Here is a 13,657-nt window from a genome sequence, read left to right on the forward strand (position 1 = left end):
TTAATTTTCCTTACTCTCTTCTCACCAATGTTTTTGTATCTTATACTGCTGTGTTTTTAACTTCAATGACAGAAAGACATATGAATAAAAAGTTCAAACAACCAATAAAAAACTTCAAGTATGTTCAAAGGACTTGAAAGGCTGAAACTAGATTTGCAGCTCACACTTTTCTTTCTTTTTTTGGGAGGAGGGGGAGTGAGCAGACAAGGAGGGGGGTCCACAGAAGGATTATACAAGGCTCAAACTTCAGTAGATCTTTTGCAAATGGCTTTGACATCATATAATATAGACAATACCATGGAACAAGCATTAGTTTATAAATCAATATAAAAATGAATATGTTTAAATGCCATATGAAATTCTAGCTGTTCTTCATAATTAACTCTTCTAAATCATACATTCAGTTACTCACAATTTCAATTTAGGATTATTTGTCATTGTAACATATGCATTTACTCCTACTGAGCTGGTAAAAAAGTAGTAATGATTTAAGCAAAAGGCTGTGGCCACACTGAAGGGCATGTCATCATCTGGCAGAGATGCTGAGCCCAGTGCCTTTCTGGGGGTTGCTTTCGTGAAGGCAAAAGGCTCCAGTCTCTTATAAGGATGAACAATTAACACTGTCATAAATCACTCTGGTTATATTTCAAACAATTACCCTAATTATTTCTTTATGTTACAAATAACACACTCAAATCCTTTTGGATAGAAGGCACAGTATTTATTCATTCATTCTACAAATACTTACTGTGTGTCTGCAATTTGCTAGAAACTATGAATACAGTGGGGCAGCAAACATACAAGGTCACAAGTAGCCTCCAACAAATCATGCGAACCAATACTGAGAGGCCTTCAATAGAAGAAAGCTACACTCACAACTATTCACAAGAATTTTTATGCATGTTTTACTTTCTTATATCTGTTAGGAAAACCAAGCCATCAGTGAACATTGCAGTCAACATTCTGATCAAGATATTTTAAACACTGAATCTATAATTCTTGGAACAGAAGTAAAGCAGTATTTGTATACAGTAGAAAAGAGTTTACCTCAAATAAAGAGGGCCAGACTTTTCCCCAAATCTTAGGATTTTAGATATCTTAACTCCAAATGGGCATGGTGATTCCAACAGTCATTTTAGAATAATATGTATGTTACTCTAAACTGCAATCCACACCTTTAAAACACTTGATATTCCTACGATATTTAATGGCTCAGATTTGACACAACCCCAGCATTATCAGTGAGAGGTTTTGATGTAACACATCAATGCGGAACAGAATTGCACTGCCCTGTCACTGCCACCCAGTAGAGCTACCTTAAAATGCTGAGCAGCCTCTTCAGTCCTTTACACGTGAGGCAAAATCATCCTGACTTGCCCTGGCTATAGCAAATCATCCTTCAATTACTAACAGTGTGCTTTTCTAAATGAGTAATCTTTGAGTAACTTCTGGAAACAAATGTTCTACCGTATTCATTAAACATTATTGCTTGTGATAACATTTGTGTTTCTAATATACAAATAACATTGTGGGGTTAGTGAATGCATATTCCCAGATGAGGTTTCCAAACCATCTACACCTTCCTCTATCTAAAAGTCATAGACTAATTCTCTTTCCACAAGACATTTTTCTCTAGAGAACTAAGTTTAATCAGTTAGGCAGTTATTAAAGTCTAAAGCATACTATTCATAAACAAGAACAAATTTACAGCTCCCAGAAAAGACAGTAGGAGAAAGATGTTGTGTCTCACTCTCTGTGCATCCCCTTCCCCTTCCAAATCCCCCATCCAAACTCTCTAAAGGGGAAGACAGAGCAGCTCCAGACAGTGCTAGATGGGACCCAAACAACCCGGTGGCCTAACCCTTAATTTATAAATGGGTAAACTGAGGCTAGAAAGGTTGAGTTGCCTGAGGCCATAATGCAGGCTATAGTGACAGAGACTGAACCAGGACTCTAATCCCAGTCTACTATTACCAAAGAGCTAGGATACCCACGATTCCTATTTGATATTTAACAGATGTTTCTTGTATCCTCTGTGGTTTGCAAATATGAACTCACTGTAATCCACACAATAATGCTACGGGTAGGGGCTATGATTATCTTCATTTTTTACATGGTGAAATGGTACAGAGACATTGACCAATTTGTCCACGTTACACAGCTCATAAGTGACAGAGCAGAGATGTGAACCTAGACAGTGTGGATCTGGAGTCTATGCTTCTAGCCGTTATACCATGACACCCCTCTGGGTCTTAAATGGCAGAGACTTGAAGTGCTACCCCGATAATGCACAAAGCTAGTAGCAGAACAAACAGATCAAAACTCCTTGACCAGTAACGAAAAACAGGCATAAGAACATTCACACAAACAAGATTCGCAACATTCCTCACTCCCAACTCCCTTTCCACCTGCTGTCAAAGTGCCTTACCTTTTTAAGTCTAGGAGAATAAATCTGTCTTGTGTTTATAGGGAATGAGAAACATATGTCTTTCAAATTCTAGAAACCTTGAACAGATTAATCATTCTGTGCCTCAGTTTCCCCATATCTCAAATTGGGATAATAGCAGTACCTACTTCATAGTTACTACAAATGTTCAATAAGAAAATGCATCTCAAACGCTGGTAAGTTCTGACACACAAATAAAACACTCAATATCTGTTAGCTATCAATATTGCTACTGCAACTATTAATAATAATATACTCAAAAAACTGACCATCTTGTACAGTTATATACTTCGGAAGGAGACATATGGTATATCGAAAGCAGTATTACTCCTGGGAGGGCAAATGCTTCATCTACCCTACATTACTCATTTTGAGGCAACAGTTAAATTAATAAAATCCATAAATACGTTGATACTCTTCTAACTCCTGATATAGAATCCTGTGATTCTAATGCACTAGTGGAGAGTCAGGATTGGCATTCTAAGAGGATGTCAATTGTCCTTTTTTACAGTTGAGAGATTATTAAATGGATTTACAAAGCTGGCTCTAAAGGCACAAGCACCTGTTTACATACATACTTACGTCCTTTTTAAACAATCTCCATTGGGAGTATTATTGTCTGTTAGCTACAAAGGTGCTCTCTGCCAGTGCTGCATGAAGGACAGTGTACGTGAAGGAAATCTTATCAGATCTTACGCCAGAGCGAATAATTAGTAGTCAGTTTATCATCCTGTTGGTCTGACTTCAACATTTTGGGGGTAAGATGCTTGCATCTTAAGTATCGGAAGTGAAGGTTTTTTCTTTCATCTATATATTAGAATAAGAGTTATTATTCCATAGTCATGCATTTGTCTTGAAGGAGCCATGTGATAATGGCCTAAAAGGATTTTTTAAACAGCAAAAAATGAACTCACTTGTTTTAGCTAGGAGTAGCTGACAAGCCTAGGAGTCAGAACCTACTATGGGAGATGAGATGATTATTCAGCAAATAATCACTCCCTCCTCTCTTCCAACTTTCATGAATGGATGATACTTCTCTGCCCCACCGACAGTTTGTGTGAACAGTGGTAATGACACAAACAGATTTGAAATGTGACTGTGGCCTTAGGTCTGCTCTTTTGTGTCCTGCCTTTCACTGTAAGAAGGACATTCTTCCATAGTTGCCACTCCGAAGAGGATTAAAGGGATGTAGAACATACCCGAAACCTTCAGCTAGAAGCCCAGAAACACAGGGCCCAGCCAACACGAGCTGAAACCCAGCTCACCCGGGTGTAGTAATTGGCAGATACTTAGTGGGGTATAGTACACCTTTGTGGTGGTTTGTTTTTGTGTCATGAAACAGTATTTTCCTCAGTGAGCTTCAGCTTTGTCCGTCTGCCATGTCTACCTTCCTTAGTGGGAGGACCTCCTGAGATAGCATCCATGAAAGCACTTGATACACAGGAAAGAGCTATACAATGCAAACTAGCATCATCAACTATGTGACACTTAAAATTTTTGCCATTATTGTGTGTTTCTAAGAATTTTCAAATGCTGAAAAATTTATATGAATACTCAGATTACCGAACACCATGCTGTTCTCTGTGCATCCAATATTTCCAGGCACCTAAGAGAGAAAATCTTCATCCTAACCTTGGTTCAACCACTTAGTCATGAATCTCTCATAGTGGTGTGGAATCACTGCTCAAATTGGACACCTGTGCAAGCTTCTGGCTTGGTGAAGTCCCATTTCTTCCCTAAAGCTACAGTGTCCTACACAAGGTACTGTGGTCAACACCCAACTGGAAAACAAGGGGTAACATTTTCTTGTTTTACATCCAAACTTCCTGTCCCCTCATCTCCCTTCCTAAGATCTTGATTTTTAAAAAGTATTTGGAAAGGTACCTAAAAGCTCAGGGTCAGGAGTTATGGAGGACTTTACACAATGCATAGATTCCTGGTTATATACTTGCTGGCATTCATGTGTGGGAAGGATAAACATAAAACATTAGGTTACAAACTTAGGAAAGCAATTAAAAGTATATGGCCAGTTTATGGAAATGCCACTGGTATATAACCACTCAATCAAATGTTTTATTTTAAAAGAGATGACAGTTCTTTCAGTATCAAGTAAATCATCCATGTCTTCATCGAATTCTGCTATAAATTCTTAGGCTAAATGTTTAATTCTTTTCTTCAATATGACTTTAACCAAATCATACAAATTGGACAGTATACAAGACTTTCAATACTCTTAGGTGGGTTGGAATTACTGAAGAGGTAAAGAAGTCTTTATATGGTGATTGGCCCTCCATATCAACTTTAGCGATGTGAGGTGTGAATAACTCCCAAAATGAATTTTACAAAATTCCAGGGAGTAGAACTAATAAAACCAGTTTATTTAGGATTTAAAAAAATAAGTCGGCTATCAGTAGAACTTCCTTTTCCCTTGAAAATTTAATCTTATTACTTTTTTTTCTGGCATTTTCTAGACATTCTGCTAGTCTCCATCATTACTGATGCCCTCTAGTGAAAATAAATGTGAAATTCTTCAAGTACATCCAGACAAAGCACAGATCGTCCCTCCTTTGCACTGAAATGGGTTTATAACATTCCTACAGGGGTTTCCCTCCTTAATCTACCTATTGTAGAGGAAATGAATTGCTATTCTGCATTTTTAAGTGATTATCAAGGTTTTTGGTTGTTTCTTTTTTATTTTTATTTCATATCATTGGTCATATCTCTGACTTATTTTATATCAAATCCCTGGTCAGCTATGGACCTGTGAGGAAAAATATCCTTCGTGTCTGTGGCATCACTGCTAACTGGTAGGAGAATAATTTCCCTGTGAGTTAGTACTTGCCTTTATAGACCCTTCTTGACCCAGGGTTGCAGGCAGAAATGACCAATCAAGAGGATTTCACACTTCAAATGAAACCTCTTTCCAGCTCTGAAATGAGTCCGTGACTTTTTGTAGCCTGTAGGTCTTTCTGAAAACATAAAGCATTGATTTCTTCCTCTCTTGAAAACCCTCCGATGATTCCACTCACATTTCAAGTAAAATCCTGACTCTTCAACTTGACTTTCCAAGGACCTGTCCCCCTGAATTGTCTCTTGCCGCTCTCCCTGTGCTCACAGGCATAGTAAGTTGTAATTTGTCTATTATTAGTCCCTTCTCTAGCATGTAAGCTCTGCAAGAAAAAGGATTCATCTGCTTTGTTCACGACTGCATCTTTAGCACCCACAATACTGCCTGGCACCTAGTAAGCACTCAATAAGAATCCAAGCTCATGAGCAGATGTAAAGCAGTTATTGCTGATGGAAACACCGACTCTCAACTTTAGCATCTGCTCTCCAGCAACCACCAGCGACCTCCCAGTATGGCTGACTCAATCAGAAAGTGAAGTCTGCCCTTCCTGTCATGTTTACATATTTTACTTCCTTAGCTTTATAACGTTCACATAGTTCATAAATTTAGTAATTAATTGGCTTTTTCACTATGTGATTAAAGTAGTATTTATTTGTGGGAGGAGGGACAGCAAAGTTCACAAAGGTGATAGTTGATGGTTAGTGGAGAGAGCTCTAAATACCCTAAGGCTTGTGTCAAGCAGACCAACAAGGCTTTTAGCAATAAAATCTGAGATAAAAGCCAGATATTTATATAATGATTTTTAAAGTCCATTTTAATAACCATCACATAGTTACAGCCCATACGCCTAGACCTAACCCATAATCATTATAGTTGCTATCAATCATAAAAAAATTTTAAAATTCCTGAGGTAAAGTGTAAAGAGTAAGTGGGAAAGGAGATAGCAGGCAGCGGACATGGTATAAATGGTAAAAAATAATATTTTGCAGTTACATGCCCCTAACAGTTTGAAAGTACTTTTATATCAATTATGTCAGCTAGCTCAAATCTTCTTAAAAATAGGTAGAGTATAAATAACAAATATTGAAGGGAATGTAAAAACAGTTTAGTAGGAAGTCTGCAGGCTGGATGGAGCGGACATGATTCTTCTAGAAGAGTAAGGAAGGTATCTCAGCACTTCACAGGCCTCCCCTCACTGCAGGTGTGGTCTGTGCAGGGCAACATCACGGCACAAAGAGGTGCCCCCCTCTAGTCTTCCTGCATGGAATATCCCACCCCAACAACAATTTCTGCTGCATCCACAGCTTTTCTATCACCTTCTAAAAGACTCAGGAAAAGCCAAGAATGTCAGTAAAGGCTAAGGGTTCAAACATCCTCACTTCTGAAAATGAGGAAAGTGGGCAGTTCCGACATTATGTATTAAGGACTACACATCTGAGACTAAACGTCTGCAGAGGACATTTTGGAGCTGAAGATTTATTGGAGGCATAGTTTTAAAGGGTGGAAGAATATGCCCATACCCAGCAAGTGGAGGGTGGATCTGGAATGTCCAGGAAGACAGAGGTCTTTTCCAAGATGCCACAAGACAGAGTTGGGAAGAGCCTGACATTTCTCCTTCACAGGTCTAGGTCTACGGGCAGCGAAGCTCTCTTAAAGAGAGGAGGAGGCATCACTGAGAATGGCTTAGAGTTGAAAGACCTGGGTTTGAGTTTTGGCTCTGCTATAGCCTGGAGGGATGAGATCTCTAGGCAAGTCACACTATCTCTCTGAGCCTTGATTTCCTAGTTTTTTCATCTGTAAATGGGATAACAATATTAGTAAAAAAGCATTATTATAATGCAGTTATTCTAACTATCAAATGAGATAATATATTAAAATGCTTTGCAAATAATAAAATATAGCATAAAATGTAAGGTGTTATCACCATAGTATTCTATTTCTGAAATGATTTACTTCCTCCCTCTGGAACAAAAACGTGTGGATCTGTTTGGTTTTGGGGTCCCAGTCAGGCCAGAGAAGAGGAAGTACTTAAAGAGAAGTTTTTTTGTTTGTTCGTTTGTTTGTTTTGCTTCATTACAAAGCCTTGATACAGCTAAGTTCATACGTAAACATTCCCTTTAAGGTCAACGTGTCTGTAGAATTAGTTTTCGGCACAGTGTGTTTAAAGTATCACCATTCCCCAATTGCCTCCAATGGCAAATTCTTTACATTATTTCATTCGTTGGGAGACTGTCCATTTTCTTCAAAGTTTCCTGAATCAAACAGCCTTTTCTATTGGATAACTTTCCCTTAGAAATAATATAACCACTTTAGAAATGCTCTATTCTCTTGCTTGATTTTGGAAAATATAATTATTTTATTCTAAATTTCATTACTTTTAATCGCTTCCGGTCTAGCAGCATTTTTTTCCTCATTGAACTTCACAGTGCCTTCCTTTTTGAGCTCCTGAATAATCAGCCATTAAATAGTTTTTGAATGTCCCTTTTGTTGGAAGCATTTATACATGGAATCTACATGTTATTTCAGGGCTAACCCATTTCATACAAGTGTTATTGGTGGTTTTGTGTATATATTTTACCAAATACAGAGATCAGATCCTCTCTACTTCTCTGTTTTTTAAAATAGTCTAAGTGTCAGTAAACTGTTCTTTAGAAGGGCAATGTGAAATTGTAATACACATTCAGTAGAATGCTATTTCATAATGAACGCTGGAAAACAAAAACAAAAACACAAACACACTCAGGGAGTGAGACCCAGGGAGACCTGGAATCTGCTTCCACCTCTGACACTAACTTTAGGGAAGTTCTTTAACATCTCTGGACCTGAGGTTCCTAACCTCACAAGAAGAAAGCCAGACTAGATGCTCCCTGGGGCTTCCTCTGGCTCAAACATTCACTTTGCTTAAGGCACAATCAAACACCACTGGCACTCTCAGCTCATGCAGCCCCGGTGTACTCCTTGACAGCTGGAAATTACAAAGCCTTGCCAGAACTCTTCATCCATTACTCTGATTCTACCGGTCTGGAGAACCTCAAATGTCTGCACATATTCTGCCCTGATCTGGGGTTACCACAATTCTATGAAGCTTAAACAACCCCTCAAACATGTATGCAAGATGCATCTTTTAAAAATGATAAGTCTGTCTTATAACAACAACAAAAAAAATGGCACTGCCACCTTAGCGGAGACATCTGAACCACACCACCTGTCGATGGGATACAAAAAGGGGGTAAAGCTGGTAGGAGAAAGTGATCCTGGGACTCACACAGGGGAACCTCTCATTATCCTAGAAGGAATTTATAGCAGAGAGCCTTATGCAAAAGCCTCCTGTTAGCGAATAACTATGAACCCATGAAAAGGAGTATGACTTATTTTAACAGTGGACTCTTACTTTGTGTTAGAGCATGGGGTTTGCCTGTGATGAATCTCACCCCAAGTTATGGAATTACTGAAGTACTGAGAACACCACAGCACAACCTCTCACCTCGAGACTTTCCCACAGCAAGCATCCTGAACACAGTGATAAAAGGAGACACTCTGGAATGAGAGAGGAAGGGGGAGACAAGGAGACCTACTTTTAAAAGACCATTAACCACGGAACCCTGAGGGTAAGGGAAAAGAAACAGGAAGGTAATCGGGTTCAAAAATGAAATAGGCCTATTTTCCATTTCTTTTAAGAGAAATTTAAATAGAAGTAAATGACAGAAAAACAGCAGCTTCCAAGGTTAGACTCTGATATAGTTTGGATGTCTGTCCCCTCCAAATCTCATGTTGAAATGCGATCCCCAATGTTGGAGGGAAGTGTTTTGGGTCATGGGGGCGGATCCCTCATGAATAACTCAGTGTCTTCTACAGGATAATGAGTGAGTTCTTGTTCTATTAATTCAGGTGAGAGATCTGGTTGCTAAAAAGAGTCTTGTATTGGTGTAATATTGTAATATTGATGTGTATTGGTGTACATATTTTCCCAAACAGAGATCAGATCTTCTCTACCTTTCTGCTTTTTAAAATAGTCTAATTGTCAGTAAACTGTTCTTTAGAAGGACAATGAGAAATTGTGATGCACATTCAGTAGAATGCTATTTCACAATGGAGGCTGCAAAACAAAAACAAAAGCAAAAGCACACTCGACTAAGACCCACGGAGACCTGGGATCTACTTACACCTCTGACACTAACTTTAGGGAAGTCCTCTCTTCTCTTTTGCTCCCTCTCTTACCATGTGACATGCATGCTCCCCCTTCACCTTCTCCTATGATTGGAAGTTTCTTGAGGCCCCCACCAGAAGCAGGTGTCATGTTTCTTGCACAGCCTGCAGATCCTGGAGCCAACCGAACCTCTTTTCTTTGTAAATTACCCAGTCTCATGTATTCCTTTATAGCAACACAAATGAGACTTACACAGACTCCTTATTGCATATAACACGCACATACTTTATAATATATAATACCATTGGGACCTGTTATAGTTGCCTGGTTGCTATGGGAATATGCTGAGTTTAAGAAGTTTTGTGTAAGCACAGAAGAAGATATACAGGTTATATAGTAAAGAATAAAGTTCAGTTTTTAACTAATTGTTCTTTCACTATTTCAGGAATTATTTTAAAAATATTTCTCCATTTTTGTTATATTTTTTTTTCCAAGGGAAAACCATATTGAGTTCTGGGATAATCATAGGAGTTGAAAAGGGAAGGTCATTTTATTCACAGTACATTTCATTTCATCTCCCCTGGATTCCCATTATAGCCACCTAAGGGGTCCCCCCTGCTTCTTCTCTGGCCCCCAATTCTCAGTATAATAGATGGGGTGGTCTTACTAAAACATAAACCAGCTCCTGTGCTGCCTTGTTCAAAATCTTCTAGAGCTTTCTACCTCACTCAGATCAATGGCAAAGGACTCAGAGTATCCCTCAAGGCCCTATGTGATCTGTGATTTCATTATCAGCCCTCCACTCCTCCCCATTCAGGGCATTGGTGCTTGCTTTTGTCTCTGCCTGAAGAGTTCTTCCCTCAAATATCATCTTGGCTCTGCCTCTCATATTCTTCAGTCAAGTGTCTTCTTTTCAGGGAGGCCTTCCTTGATCAACCTATTTAAACTGTAAATCACTCCCCTTCCTAGAGCTTCCTGAACCAGTTTCTTGCTCTATTTTCCTCCACAGTACTTATCACCACCCAATATATGATATATTTCACTTACTATATGTCTCTCCCGATAAGGATCATTTGCATTTTGTTCAATGCAACATCTCCAGTCCCTAGACATACAAGTGGTGCTCAGGAAATATTGCTGAAATAGTAGGTGTATTTAACTTATTTCGTAGACATTAACTAAAAAAGTAAGTTATTTAAGAAAACAACTACTAGGAAATTAGGTTAGCATATGTTAAAACCAAAAGATTTATTCATGGCCTAGATCATAGCCATAAAGTAATCCACTTGAAAACCCAAATTGGTTTTTCTTACACAGATACACATATATGAATTTGTACATATACCTATAACAGAAATTTGGTCTTTAAAAAAATTGCGGTCAGGCACAGTGGCTCACACCTGTAATCCCAGCACTTTAGGAGGTTGAGGTGGGAGAATTGCTTGAGACCAAGAGTTCAAGACTGGCCTGGCCAAAATAACAAGACTTCCTCTCTCTCCATTTTTTTTTAAATCATAACTCCACTATTCTAAAAACACCATGGGCTTTTTTCTCAAGGCAAAACTTACTCAGTTAGGCAAGTCAAGGAAGACATGAGAGACATAAGACAATGATTATTTCAAAATTGCTTAAAAATTAGAAAGGATCATTTTTCAAATTTTAAAGAAGCAAAAGTTTTTTCATGGACAAAGGGATAATTTCTCTTAAATATAAAGAACTCAGCCAGGCATGGTGGCTCATGCTGTAATCCCAGCACTTTGGGAGGCAGAGGTGGGAGGATTGCTTGAGCCTGGAGTTCGAGACCACCCCTGGTAACATAGCAAGACCCTCATCTTTACAAAAGATTAAAAAAAAAATTAGCCAGGCATAGTGGCATGCACCTATAGTTAGTCCCAGCTACCTGAAAGGCTGAGCAGGGAGGATCACCTGAAGGTCGAGGCTGCAGTGAGCTGTAATCGTACCACTGCACTCCCACCTGGGCAACATCACTAAAAATAAAATAATAAAATAAAATACAAAGAACTTCTAGAAATAGATTTTAAAAACCACACAACTCAACTGTAAATTGTCCAAAAGATAAAAAGAATTCAGAGAAAAGGAAATAGAAATGATCCTGAAACATATCAAAAGATGCTCAACCTCATCATAAGGCATGTGCAAATTAAAATTTTACTGAAATTCCTTTTGTCATCTAACTGGCAAAATCCAAAAGTTTGGTCACATAGCATAGAGAGGAGAAGCAGCTGTGGGAAGAAGTATTCTCCTGTATTCTGGCAACAGAGACAACAGATACTACTCCTTTGGACAACAGTTTGATGAAAGTGGTCAAAATCATAATTGTCTATACTTGTTGGCTCTTTAACCTTATTTCTCCTAATTTATCCTTCAGATATATTTGCATATGTGCAATGTGTATGTGTATGTATAGGCTCAAGGCTACTCAGTGCATTAATATTTGTAATAGCAAAGCAATGGAAACAACCCAATTGTCCCTAATTAGGGAATGGGTTAAATCCATACACCAGAAAACAATGCAGCTCTGTGAGACAAGAGGGACACTACATTGGTCTCCTCCTTGCAGTGACATGCGAAGATCGATGAGATGCATTAATGAGAAAAATAAGATGAGGAATTGTGTTTAATATGAGAAAAGTAAAAATTTATATTAATTTCTTACATTTACATAAAGGAAAGAAACATAAGAATACGCTGGGGGCCTGTGGTGGGGTCAGTGGTTCTAGGGAAGTTGGCAGAGGGGAGGCGGCTCTGCACTATGCTCCTTTTTCCTATTGCTTGACATTTTAAATTGCTTAAATTTATTATGTATTAGAAAATTAAACAAAGTTTGTCCTTGTTTTCCAGACTCTCTAGGGCACTCCTTGGGGTAGATCAAGGAGCTGGAGAGTGGAGTTGGGACAGGCGGACCCTAGCACTGATATTTTCCTCATTTGGGATTGTATATTTTCTTCTCCAGGACTATGAGATCTACGAGGTCAGGGACTGGGGGCTCCCCTGGATGGTCTGGTAAGTGTTGCTTGGGGAAGGACTCGGAGATTTGCTTCCTTTGACTCAGTCTGTTGTTTTGTCTCCTCTTGACTCCTTTCAAGCAAACTCAGGAAACACTTATCATACTTATGTGCTATGGTTCATAGCCCTGAGCTTTGCCTGGAATAACCTTCTTGCTCATCACCACCCATGCTTTCCACTATCTTCATATGTTATTTTTCTGTTTTCCTATTACTTTCTATGCGTTATGTGTCTGTTGTGGGGCTTACACCTAATGTTAATAACGGAAACATAAATATTCTAGTTTGTATATGCCCACCAGAGGAGTCACATACATAATGTCTGTTCTAACATTCAATACAATCAAGTGCAACAAACATTTATTGAACACCACATATGTACGATGAACAGTCCCTGGTGTCTTGAAGTTCACAATCTGTTATCTTAATGGGTACCACATCCTAGTACTTTCCAAAATACAACTAATACATGCTTTTGTATGTTGTTGATGAAGATAAATTCTATTCCCACAAAAGCACATAAATTACTCCATGTTTTCTAATCCAGAAACTAGGCAGGCCAAATGATTTCATCTTAATTGCTCCTTTCTGTCTGTAACTTTATTCATTTTAAATCTTTTCAAATTTTCTTGTTTTATCTGCCTACAATTTAAAATTTTAGGTCCTAACACAGGGAAATTAACCTTCTTGAAGTGCCCACAATTGGATCGTCTATAAAGAACTGTGCTCTTCACTCCATTAAGAACACGTGGATCCGTTAGAGGATGCCTCTTGGTTGCTTAAAAAAAGAGTCAGTCCATTTAAAATTGTTAGTTTTCAATAGTCTTTCAGAACATAGAATTCATTTAGAATTTCCAGCAAAAGTACAAAGAGTCTTCAGGGAAGTTGAAGAAGATAAAATAATTCTGAACACACTGTACACTTTCAGAAGAAAAATATTAAGAGTAAAAATAGTTTCCCAACTCAGTCATTCTTTGGAACTGATAATTTATTCCTGATGGTTCCCCAAAAGAAGGGAAGAGAAGCAAAATAATATATTTGGCTCCTCTAATAGATATTATTCATAGCTCTTTTCCCTCATAGGATAATAGACTATTAGAGCTTCTATAAAATCCCTTTCAGTAATTTTATGGTGGGTCTGCATTTTGTAAGCCATGTTTTATAACTGAGAAAAGAAAAAAAAAAAAAAA

At 38.3% G+C, this 13,657-nt stretch overlaps 1 protein-coding gene across 4 annotated transcripts in view; it reads right to left on the bottom strand.

The window, feature by feature from the left end:
- Nucleotides 1-13,657, bottom strand: part of CDK14 (cyclin-dependent kinase 14) — a 603,701-nt gene that overhangs the window by 138,730 nt on the left and 451,314 nt on the right. The window lies entirely within an intron of this gene.

The sequence above is a fragment of the Mandrillus leucophaeus genome, unplaced genomic scaffold, assembly GCF_000951045.1.
Source record: "Mandrillus leucophaeus isolate KB7577 unplaced genomic scaffold, Mleu.le_1.0 Scaffold50, whole genome shotgun sequence".
Taxonomy (NCBI): domain Eukaryota; kingdom Metazoa; phylum Chordata; class Mammalia; order Primates; family Cercopithecidae; genus Mandrillus; species Mandrillus leucophaeus.